Raw genomic sequence first — 10,920 nt, forward strand, 5'->3', positions numbered from 1 at the left:
CTGACATTGTGCTCACTAGGTGAGAGTATACCAATCCCTCTCCCTTTTCCCCTCTTCCTCCACGTTGAATTAAATTGAGTTTTGCTCTTGTGTGGCTGTGTATTAGATCATCTACTGGCTTCTTATGAGTATTGAATACATTGGATACTTGCTTTTCCATTCTTGTAATACTTTACTAGAGAATGTTCTCCAATTTTATCCAGGTTAATACAAAAGATGTAAAGTCTCCATTTTTTATGGCTGAATAGTATTCCATGGTATACATATAGTTTGTTAATCTATTCCTGAGTTGATAGGTACTTGGGTTGATTCCACATGTTGGCAATTGTAAATTGAGCTGTGATGAACAATCTAGTGCAAATGTCCTTATAATAAAATGGTTTTTCTTTCTTCTAGACAGATGCCTAGTAATGGGATTATGGGACCAAATGGGAGGTCGATTTTGAATTCTTTGAAGATTCTCCATATTCTTTCCAAACAGACTACATTAGTTTGCAAACCCACCAACAGTATGAAAGTGTTCCCTTCTCTCCACATCCATCCCAGCATCTGTAGCTTTAGGACGTTGTGATGTAGTCTATTCTCACTGGGATTAGGTGATGTTTCAAGGTGGTTTCAATTTGCATTTTTCTGATGATTAGGGATGCTGAGCATTTTTTTTTTATGTTTGTTGGCCATTTGTTTCTCTTCTTCAGAGAGGGTTCTGTTCATGTCTCTTATCCAGTGATAGATGGTATTTTTTTTTTTTGTTGTTGTTGATTAATTTGAGTTTTCTGTAAATTATAGTTATCAATCCCTTGTCAGATTCGTAATATGCAAATATCTTTTCCCATTCTGAAGGTTGTCTGTTTGCTTTGTTGTGTCCTTGTCTGTGCAGAAGGTTTTTAGCTTAATCAGGTCCCATTTATTTATTTTTGTTATTGTTGTAATTGTCAATGGAGTCTACTTCATAAAATCTTTCCCCATGCTATCCTCAAGAATTTTTTCCAAGCTTTCTTCTAGGATTTTTTATTTTTATTGTTTCATGTCTTGGATTTAAATATCTTATTCATCATGCATCCATTTTTGTAAGTGGTGAAAGGTGTGGGTCCAGTTCAGAATCATTTTGATCAAAGTCCCTAAATATATTTCATCATGCTTTTCACCAAAATAGCGTTAAGCTCACAAATTCCTCTGGGAAAAGCTAACACTGCGGTCTAGGTTTTTCTATTTTCCAATGTTCTGTTGTACCAATACGGAAAGTTTTGTGATTTCTTTTCATCATAGGTCAGCACATTTATGTTATACTTAGACATGTGTATTTCGGGGTTTTGTTGCTATTGTAAAGAGAATAGAATCTTTTATGTTTATTTCTAGTTCCCATGTTTCTACTTATTTACTGCAGAAGATGAATAATCATTCCAGACTCTGTATTTACCTGCTGCTGTGAGATCCCTTTCATTTCATCCAGAGTGGGCCCTAGAGCACTAATGCAGAGGCTTCCTCTGTCCCAGGCCATCCTCTGGAGCTTCAGGGAACTCTGAAGGGTGTATCTGTACTTGTGCTGATGGGGAGGGACTGAGTGTGCCCAACAGTAGAAGAGATCTCTGGGTGGCTGCAGACCCTGAGTATGTGGGGGTAAGTGTAAGGGGGTAAGGGAGGTCCCCTGGAGGCAGAGGGGGTTTTTCCTTCCTTGCTGCCTTTCTACCTATTGCAGAGATCTGAGCCAGCAACCACTTCTCACATCAGCTCAACTCCTCCTCAGTGAAGGAAACCTTCCTGAAGTGACTGGCATACTGTGCTCAAAAGTCTTAATTACTCTTGCTTTGGAGTTTTTTTTCTCTATTTCTGGGTTTCCTTATGAAGTTATGGGGACGTGTATGTGTATGTCATGGCAGAGGGGTACTGAGGAGTCTAGGGGAGACAGCTGCCATCACAATACCAAAGTTAGGATCTGAGACTTCTCCAAAGAAGCTAAAAGTTAGCTCTTGGAGATTTGGGGGCCACACCCCAGCCCAGCTCTACTGCATGTTCCCCTTGGTTGAGCTCCATCTGTGGGTAGGCTCAAAGGAAAACTCTGGAGCTCTTGGTTGTGAAGATATCCTGCGGCCTATCCTGTATCAAGCTCCACTGTTACCCAGAGCAACTGTTTCCCAGCAAACATGCATGAGTTCAAATTTAGAAAGAAGTCTGCAAGTGACACAGCACCAATATCAGGATATTAATAGCCACAAATGTGTTGCATGTACAGCAAGACCTCACTAAAAGCTGCCTGTAGGTTCTTGGAAAATGAAACTTTAAGTGCACTGATGTATAAGGAAACTAATTTTCCTAAAGGCTAATTGATAAAACAAAAGTCAAATTACCATAGCATATCTCTGGTCACAAAGACATCACTTAATTGCTAAATAAAGACCAAAATGCTTCTAATACAAAAAACTGAAGTAAATGTGAGCCATACAGACATTTAAGAAATATTAATGAAAACAAGTAAGTTGATTATTTATCCAATTATTCCCATTCAGGGTCTCAGGTGGCTGGAACCCATCCCGGCAGCTCAAGGTTCAAGGCTTGGGTAGGAGCCATCCTGCTGCAGGGAGTACTTACACACACACCACCCTCACTCAGACTGGGATCATGTAGACATTCCAGTTCATGTCCTGCATTCCAAAGTTCAGACTAGGACCACATAGACATGCCCCTTCACCTCCCACATCCCATAGCTCAGACTGAGACCATGTAGAGATGCCAGAACTACACAGTTCCAGTCCGAGCTCTGGGATGTAGGAGGTAAACTGGTGTGTGGTAGCCCTGGCTGGAAATATACTTCTTTTTTTCTTTCTTTTGCCAACAGAAGGAAACAACATTGAATAAAATAATGTTATTTGAGGACCTGCTGTACAATGCCTCGCACTTTTAAAAGATGCACTTTTTAGATGTCTCCACAGATCACCCTGACAGCATAACATGGGGGATGGAGCCTGGACTCCAGATACATGCCTCCCCTGGGGTCAGTACATGGCCTGGCTTTATCATTTAACAACCCTGCCGTGTTGAGCCCTTTACTAAATGTCAAAACCTCAGTTTCCACAGTTGAAAATGCAGAGTAGTGACCCCCTTACCTTTACTAAAATGAGGCAGCCATGTACATGGCAAGGACCTGGAGCCAGGTGGTCTGATGCTGGCCCTATTGTTTCCTGTGTGGCTGCAGGTATATTATGTCACTCGTTAGCTGAGTTTGCCAAGGTCCTTGGGCTGGTGTCTGGAGCCCCACATGCAGAACTGGGGCTCCAGGTTGGCCCTGTGCCCTGCAGAGAGCTGCAGGTCCCTGTAGACACCCATCCTCTTTAGTGCATGGTTCATCTTAGACTCTAGAACCCATGCACTGAAGGCTTAGAGGGAGAGACCTGGAACCCCTGACCCTCAATATGAATATTTAGGGACCCAACAGAAATCTTATGAGACGCTCAGTAAGGTTTTCTGGTCTATAATTGGGAGGAACAATGTCAAATTAGATGGAAAAAGAGTAGCTAGAAGGGAGCTGAGGTCTACGACACAGTTGTGGGTCTCCCTGGGTTCAGAAACAAGCTAGAGTTGATTTTGAATAGCCCTGGATGCTGTCACTTACTCTCTGGGTGGCCTTGAGTAATTTCCCGGACCTCTCTGGGCCTCTCTTTTGCCATCAGTAAAACAGAGATGGTCACCCCTGCTGACAAAATTACAGGTGGACTTCATGGAATGCAGTGGCAAAGGCCTGGAAGAGCCCTGGTAAGTGCCCTCCATAAGGCAATTACTCTTCTACTCTCCCTAAAAACCTTACCTTAAAAAAGCTGCCCTCAGGAATAGCAATTTCAGAGTTGCTTGATCACTGCCCTCTTGTGCTGGGCAGTAAGGCCAACTCTGGCTTCTCTTCCTTCTCCCCCCTCTCATTTTGCTTTCCCTTCACTTGAAATGAGAGGTACCTATTTTCCCTACTCTTCATCTTGCTTGGTCCCTCCTGCTCTGAGTGGACTTTTCTGGCAGGGTGTGTGATCTGTTTGGTGGCGTGGCCTGGGCTAGTGTTCTTGAGCTACTGTACTTGAGCTGTGGCAACGTGGAGAGGCCCCACAAGAAACCGGATAGAGAATGGGTTTCATGCAAGCATGGCCAGGACTGAGAGCCCTAGTCAGATGGGCAGAGCCAGAGCCCTGCTTTCGGGGAGCCCTACATTCCCCCGACCCACTCAAGTAGGAGCCCTGTGTTCCCCTGACACCAGCCAGACGTAAGTCGCTCCCATCCAATATCTCATCAGCAGCACTCCAGAGGCTTTCAGCTGAACAGGCCTTCTATGTGCTTACCCATCTGGCCACTTAGAGTCCATTTGCACCTGACTTAGGAAATGTGGCCAGTGCATGACTTGCTACAAACCCTGGGAACCAGATCGTCCTCCAGACCCAGTCAAGGCAAAGGATTGGACTGAGAGAAGCTAGGCAGATGAGTTTCAGGCAGGGCTGGCAGCAGTACTCTTGGAGGGCCCAAAATCTGAGCAGGTAAGACTTCTGGGGGTTTGGGCCACCACCATGAGGCCAGGAGTATGGATCCAAAAGGAAGACAAGGCAGCTAGAAGGATGGGAGCCAGGCCTGGAGTCATGTCCAGCTTTATAACTCCTGGGCTTTCAGATCCGGGATCATCCTCTCTGTGCTTCAGTTCCCCTCAGTAAACTGGGTAATAAACAGTCACACCTATTCATATGGTCACTGAGAGGACTAAAGCAGTGACAGCATGGAAGATTCTTACGTTAGCACCTGGCCCACAGGCGTTTCGATCAATATTGGTCCTCATTAATATAAAGTTACAAGGAGAACAACTGCAACAAACTGGATTCTGCCCATGATCCCAAGGTGTTGGCACAAGGAGGGATTCTACCACCTTGTAGAACAAGTCAGTGTTGCCAAGACCATACTGCCACCCACACACACCAGCACTCCTAGCACCCAGGGACCAGCAGAGGAAATGCAGGGTGCCTTGTCCAGAAATGGTCTGGGAAATCCATGGGTACTGTTTCTCTCGGTCCAGGGCATTCCTGCATTGCAGGTGCCCTGACATAGTTCTCTCAGCAACAATCCCAGGGGGCCACTCTCAAGGGCAAAAACCATGGCCTTCTGCCCTTTGGGAGGGGCCCTGTGCCCAGCTCACCTTGACCTTGCGTGAATACCCCTTGAGAGGCAGTTTGCTGTAGTTTGGCCGAATGAGGTTGCACGAGTGATGCAAACTGTCCTGTAAAGTAATGTGGCCATGAGGAAGCCAGAAAGCTTGGATGCTGCCTCCAGACATGTCAAGATGCCCCTGCCCCCCACAGCTCTGTCCCCAGGAGCACACTGAGACAAAGTTCCAGGCTCCCCTGGGGAGGGGTCTTGGAAGCCTGGCTTGCCAAGGGGTGGCCACTGAGTGCCAAAGAGAGTTTTGGAATCTGAAACCAAACAGTTTTTTGATGTGGGAGGAGGGGAAATGAGGGGCAGACTCAGAGGAACAGTAGCTTAGGGTAAGGAAGGAGGTCTGTGTTAGGGGCATTATGAGGGGAGGGGAGGCGAGAGGCCAGGCCCTGCCCAAGACCTGGGCAGAGAGAAGGGGAAGGCAGAGTCCAGGCCAGAAAAAAGCCGTGCATCCATGGGCAGCAACGGGGCCCCAGGGCTGCAGTCTGGACTTACTGGGCCCTGGGGCTGGTAGGGTAGGTGCTGTGCCCTGCAAGCAGGAAGAAGCCACTGGCAGGTGGCTTCCTCCCACTGGAGGGCATGCTTTGGCTTCTCTGTGCCCACACTCAGGGGAGAGGGTTAGGGTCAGGCTTCCCCACTGCTCTCTGGGGGGCAGAGTAGCCTGAAGCTCCCAACAGGAAGCCAGAGATCCAACCTGTCAGAGCCAGGACAGGGAAGGACGAGGGAAAAGCCAGGTTGGATTTCTGGAGTTCTTTCTCCCTCCTCACTGGCCACCCATGGGCTTTCTCCCTGCCTGTCCAGGAGCCCTGGCTGGTGCTCGCTCTGGTGAGGGAGAACAGAACAAGGGACTGGGTATATCACCAGCTGCCATTATCCTGGACGTTTCCAAAAGGGAAATCCCAGAGGTGGGATAGACCTGGGGGTTAGGGGAGAGGAGCCCGCATAGTAATTTCCTTTCCCCAGCCACTAGGGAGAGATGGGCCTCTGGTTTTTCTCTACTACCAAGCAGTCATTGCAGTGCCCACAGAGCCACACCTGGCTCCTGGATCTGGGGCTCTGTGATGCGACCCAGCTGACCTCCTCCTTCCCCAGCTCCTCCCTTTGGGGCCTTTCTCACCTTCGGACTTCTCATCCCGCACTCTTCGCACATGTTGTGGCACCCAGAGTAATAGACAACCAGTGTGGGGCATGGTGGTGGTGGTGGTGGTGGTGGTGGAGGTGGAGGTGGTGGTGGAGGACGTCGCTTCTATGAGGAGAAACACAGCTGTCTGCTTCCTTGACCAGCAAACTCTGGGCAGCAGGGACATGGTGTCCATGGCCCCCACACCTAGCACAGGGCTGGCTCCTCAGCAGACTTGTTGAAAAGATCAGTGAGAGGCACCCACCATAGGGGAAGGCCTTCCAAGGGAGAAACACACAAACTTCTCCCAGTTTGCAAATATTGCTCTTCCCCTAAATTAAGGTGACTAGATTTTAACTTTGGTAAAGCGGGACACCATCGGGAGGGTAGGGCCTGACAACAATGTAAACTTTGATAAGCAGTTCTAGATAATCAGTTCTCAACAATTATTTGTTATTATTAAAGTTTAACATTATAAAATTTACAAAATAATATAAAACGCATATCCTGGCGAAATAGCCACATGGCAGCTGAAAACCGTATATTCCCTTCCTGTTCTCCCGTGTTCCCTAGCTTGTCGTGCATTCTTTCCAAAAATCGAGGCTTTTAAAAAATGCCACAGGATGCAGGACAAATTGTTAAAAATTAGGACTGTCCCACCAAAAGCGGGATGTCTGGTCAACTTACTCTGGGGTGGGGGGTGACTACTTGTTTGTTCCAGACAGTTTGGCTCCTTTTGAGCTAATTGTCCTTGCCTAGAAGCAAGGGAGGGAGCCCGTCTCCTTCTGATACTTGCCCAGGGGGGAAGTAGGGAGTTTACATTAGCCTTTTCATTTCCAAATGAAGTTACATTAATGTCTTCATACCAAAATGGAGTTACATTAACCTTTCAGCAGCTGAAAACCATATATTTCCTTCCCATTCTCTTGCTGTTCCTTAGCTTGTCATGCATTCTTTCCAAAAATCGGGACTTTTTAAAAATGCTGCCAGACACAGGACAAATTGTTAAAAATTGGAACTGTCCTGCCAAAAGTGGGACATCTGGTCACCTTACTTTAAATGCCAAAAACTCCGTCCTCTGCCCTGGGTTCTCCTGCAGCCATCCTGTTGGTGGAAGCCTGTCCTGGAGGCTGGGTGACTGTCTCAGCACATGCAGGGACTTCCCACATCCACCTGCTCTGCCCTTGTGGTCCCAACACCACAGGCCCACACTGCCTAGCTCAGAGGCCAACCCTGCATCAGGGCCTGTTTCCACCCCAGCCCAGCCCAAGGCACCCTGCCTCAGCTACTCATCACTGTTCTTCACCCCTGGGGTGTCCCCAGCCCTGGTCAGCCACAAGCTGTTCCCAGCCCTTGGTCCCTATGCTCACTGGGGCTGGGTGTCCCCTCAACCCTCAGCCCTGCAGTCCCTCCATGCTGAGCCCGGCCAGCCCCTTAGCCCTGCCAGGAGACAGGGGTCAGACACTCCAGACAGAACGGAACCTACATGCAGAGCCTGGGATGGGACCAGGTGCTGAAACATGAGGCTCCTTCTCCAGAGCTCACCTGAGTCCTCACCCCCCCTCCCCCCCATAGCCCCATGGGGATGACACTAGAGCCCCATTTATCTCAGCAGGGTTCCAGGCAGTTGCTGAAACTGGGAGCCCCAAATTCACATTCTGTGACAGAGGCTTATGACAGACAGGTGGTGCTGAAGACAGAAGGACCTTGTCTGGGTGGCATCACTGAGTCCCCAGCCCTCCCCAGGGCCCGCCCTGCCCCTCTGTGACTTCTTCTTTGCTGAGGTAGATGGGGGCTCAGGAGCACAGGCTTCATGGTCCCTCCTGGTAAGGGTCAGTGCCCTAGTCAGGTGACCATGTCAGCACAGAACCATGACTCACCTTTACTGGCTTAGGTGGTGGCTTCTTGATAGTCTAGAATGTTCAAAAGAGACAAATGTGGGATGGATGGGGGTGGGGTGGACTCTGCCTGGGCCCTGCACACAGACGACACCCTGGTCTGGAGCAGCAGGACAGAAATCGGACTTCAGGATGTCAGTCTGGGTGCCCGAGCCTGTGATGTTGTGGCCAGCAGGCTCCCCCTTACCCACAGGGAGCCCCTGCACCACCCTGTGGGGGCCTGGGAGATCAGCCGGTCTACAGGGCCAGGGACCTGGAGAGGCCCAGCCCCTGGACGTCCGTCTCATCACCCCGGAGCCCACATGGGGATGAAAGTACACACTCCACTGCCCACCCCCTGGGAGAACTTCTCTGGCTCTGGAGCACCCCTGGTCTCCCACCTCAGGGATCAGTCCTGGGGCTTTCTCTCCTCACTGCTCCCTAGGCACAGATCCTTCCCTCCCTCCCTCTGCCCTGCCCTCTGTCTTCTCCAGCCCTCTGGGCTGGGTCCTGCCACCCCCAGCTCCCAGCCCCTGTCCTTCCCCTGCCAACCCCAGGCCAGTGTCTCCCAGTTTGATTGGGCTGTGCTTCATTCAGGGCATGGGTCGAGTTGTCACCCTGTGGCCCTGGACCAGAGGCAGGACTGTGAGCTCCTGCAGGCGGGAATGGCAGCTACTTCATTTCTGTCCCTCCCCCACTCAGCATGGGGCCCAGGGTGAACTGGTGCTCAGTATTGACAGAGGAAGGGATGGGGAAGGCACTGGAAATGGACAGAGACCCATGCTGGTTCTAAAGGCACAGCAGGTCCAGGGGTTACTGACCCTTCCCGGTCAGCCCCATGGGACCTCCCTTCCTTCCCCAACACAGAACCCTCCTCCTGGCCTGTTCTCCACCGGGAGGCTTTAGTGAGGCAGCCCTGTTTCAGGGACTGGGGTCATTTCTCTCAGGAGCCACCCAAGGCAGGCCTCGGCCCTGTGTTCCAAGTATCCCTTGGCACACTGTGTGTTAAGGCTGGGCTGAGGCCCCACGGAAGTCAAGTGTCACTGTGGCCCCAGAATTTGTGGACAGAGTGTGCCCTACCCCTGACTCATGTGATGACCTCAGAGCAGATGGGAAACTGCCCACAGCAGGAGGACCATGGGGCCCTCACATGTTCGTGTTCCCCAGAGAGTGGGTCTGTTTTGGGGTCACAGGGCTGGACAGGGAGGGGGACACTTACCTCCTTGCAGCACAGACGCCAACACAACCACAGCAGCAGCGGGATCAGCAGCAGCAGGGGCAGAAACCTGACCCAGTATGGGATATTAAATTCCTAGGGGTGGAGACATCACCATGGCTCATCCAGCAAAGAGGACTAATGTCAGTAGCCAGAGACAGCCTGTGTGGCCTCCTCCCAGGGTCCACCACTTGCTGTATTATCTGGCCACTCCTTCTTTATCCCCAGTTGGCCCCACTCCAGGGACCACACTGGGACTGGGGTTATGGCTGGTTCCCATAGACCTACAGGTCCCACCTCTGGCTCTGCTCAAAGATTCTGCCCCATAAGGCCTGGGACCCTCCATGGTATGACAAACCCACCCTCAATTATACATGTTGGCTGAGGACCATAGAGTCTACAGTGCACAGAGGGGCGAGGGCTGGGGTGCTGGGGCAGGAGACCCCATGCATTGCCTTTCTCTAACCTCTCTACACCCTACATGTGCCCACTAGGAGGATTCTCCTTCCCTTTGTCAGGTGTAGAAACTGAGGCTTAGAGTAATGAGTCCATGCGCCTAAGGTGCACAGAGGGGCCCAAGGTGCATCTACAGTGCACCAAGGACGGTGGGGGAGAGAGGCTTTGAGGCAATGCATGAAGTCTTCTGCCCTAGCACCCAGGCCCTCGCCCTTCTGTGCACTGTAGATGCACCTTGGGCACATGGACTCATCGCTCTAAGCCTCAGTTTCCACATCTGGACAAAGGGAGGGAGTATCCCCCTGATGGGCACATGTAGGGTGTAGAGAGGTCAGAGAAAGTACTAGCATGGGGCCACATCCATGTGGGGTGTGAGCAGTGGGGACTATTTTCCTGGGTGTTCTTCCCACTGAAGGGAGATCTGGCTGGACCCGTGGGAACACAGCTGCCCAGTCCCCCCTAAACCCAGAGCGCTGGGCAGGGAGAAGGCTGGGAGAGAGAGGGGAAGGAGGGCCTGTGCCAGCAAACAGGCTGCTGAAGGAAAGGCACTGTCTAGGGTGAGTATGAGGCAAGGCTGCTGGCTGGGCTGGAGCCACCGGGCTGCTCCTGAGCTCTCTCCTACACCTGCGTGGTGCCCTCGGGCTGTCAGTGGGTGGCTTCCTGATGACCCGTGTGTGGCTCAGTCTGCTGATCCATGTGTGGATGTGAAGGGACAAGGAAGGCAGACCCAGAGGGGGCCCTTACCAGCTGAGACTGGGCGTAGGGCAGAGCAAGCAGGCTCAGGCCTCCGTCCTGGCCCAGCACATCCCCCTGTCATGTTGCCCTGGGTCACATGCACAAGTCATGGGAAGCTCTGAAAAGTGGGCACCTGAGAGCAACGCCTTCATTCCCAGGGACCCCTTTCTGCACTTAACTCTGGCCCACACCCCTGTCAGCTTCCCCTCCAAGGCAGGGGACACACACACCATGGGGTCAGATGGTGGGCAGAAGGATGGCTTAGGATCCCGAGGAAGCAGGAGAGGCAGAGGAGCTGAAGCCTCTGCATGACAGCAGGTGTTCACCAGGCTGGCCTGGGAGGC

Source organism: Otolemur garnettii, unplaced genomic scaffold, assembly GCF_000181295.1.
Source record: "Otolemur garnettii isolate 467f Iridium unplaced genomic scaffold, OtoGar3 scaffold00275, whole genome shotgun sequence".
Classification (NCBI taxonomy): Eukaryota; Metazoa; Chordata; class Mammalia; order Primates; family Galagidae; genus Otolemur; species Otolemur garnettii.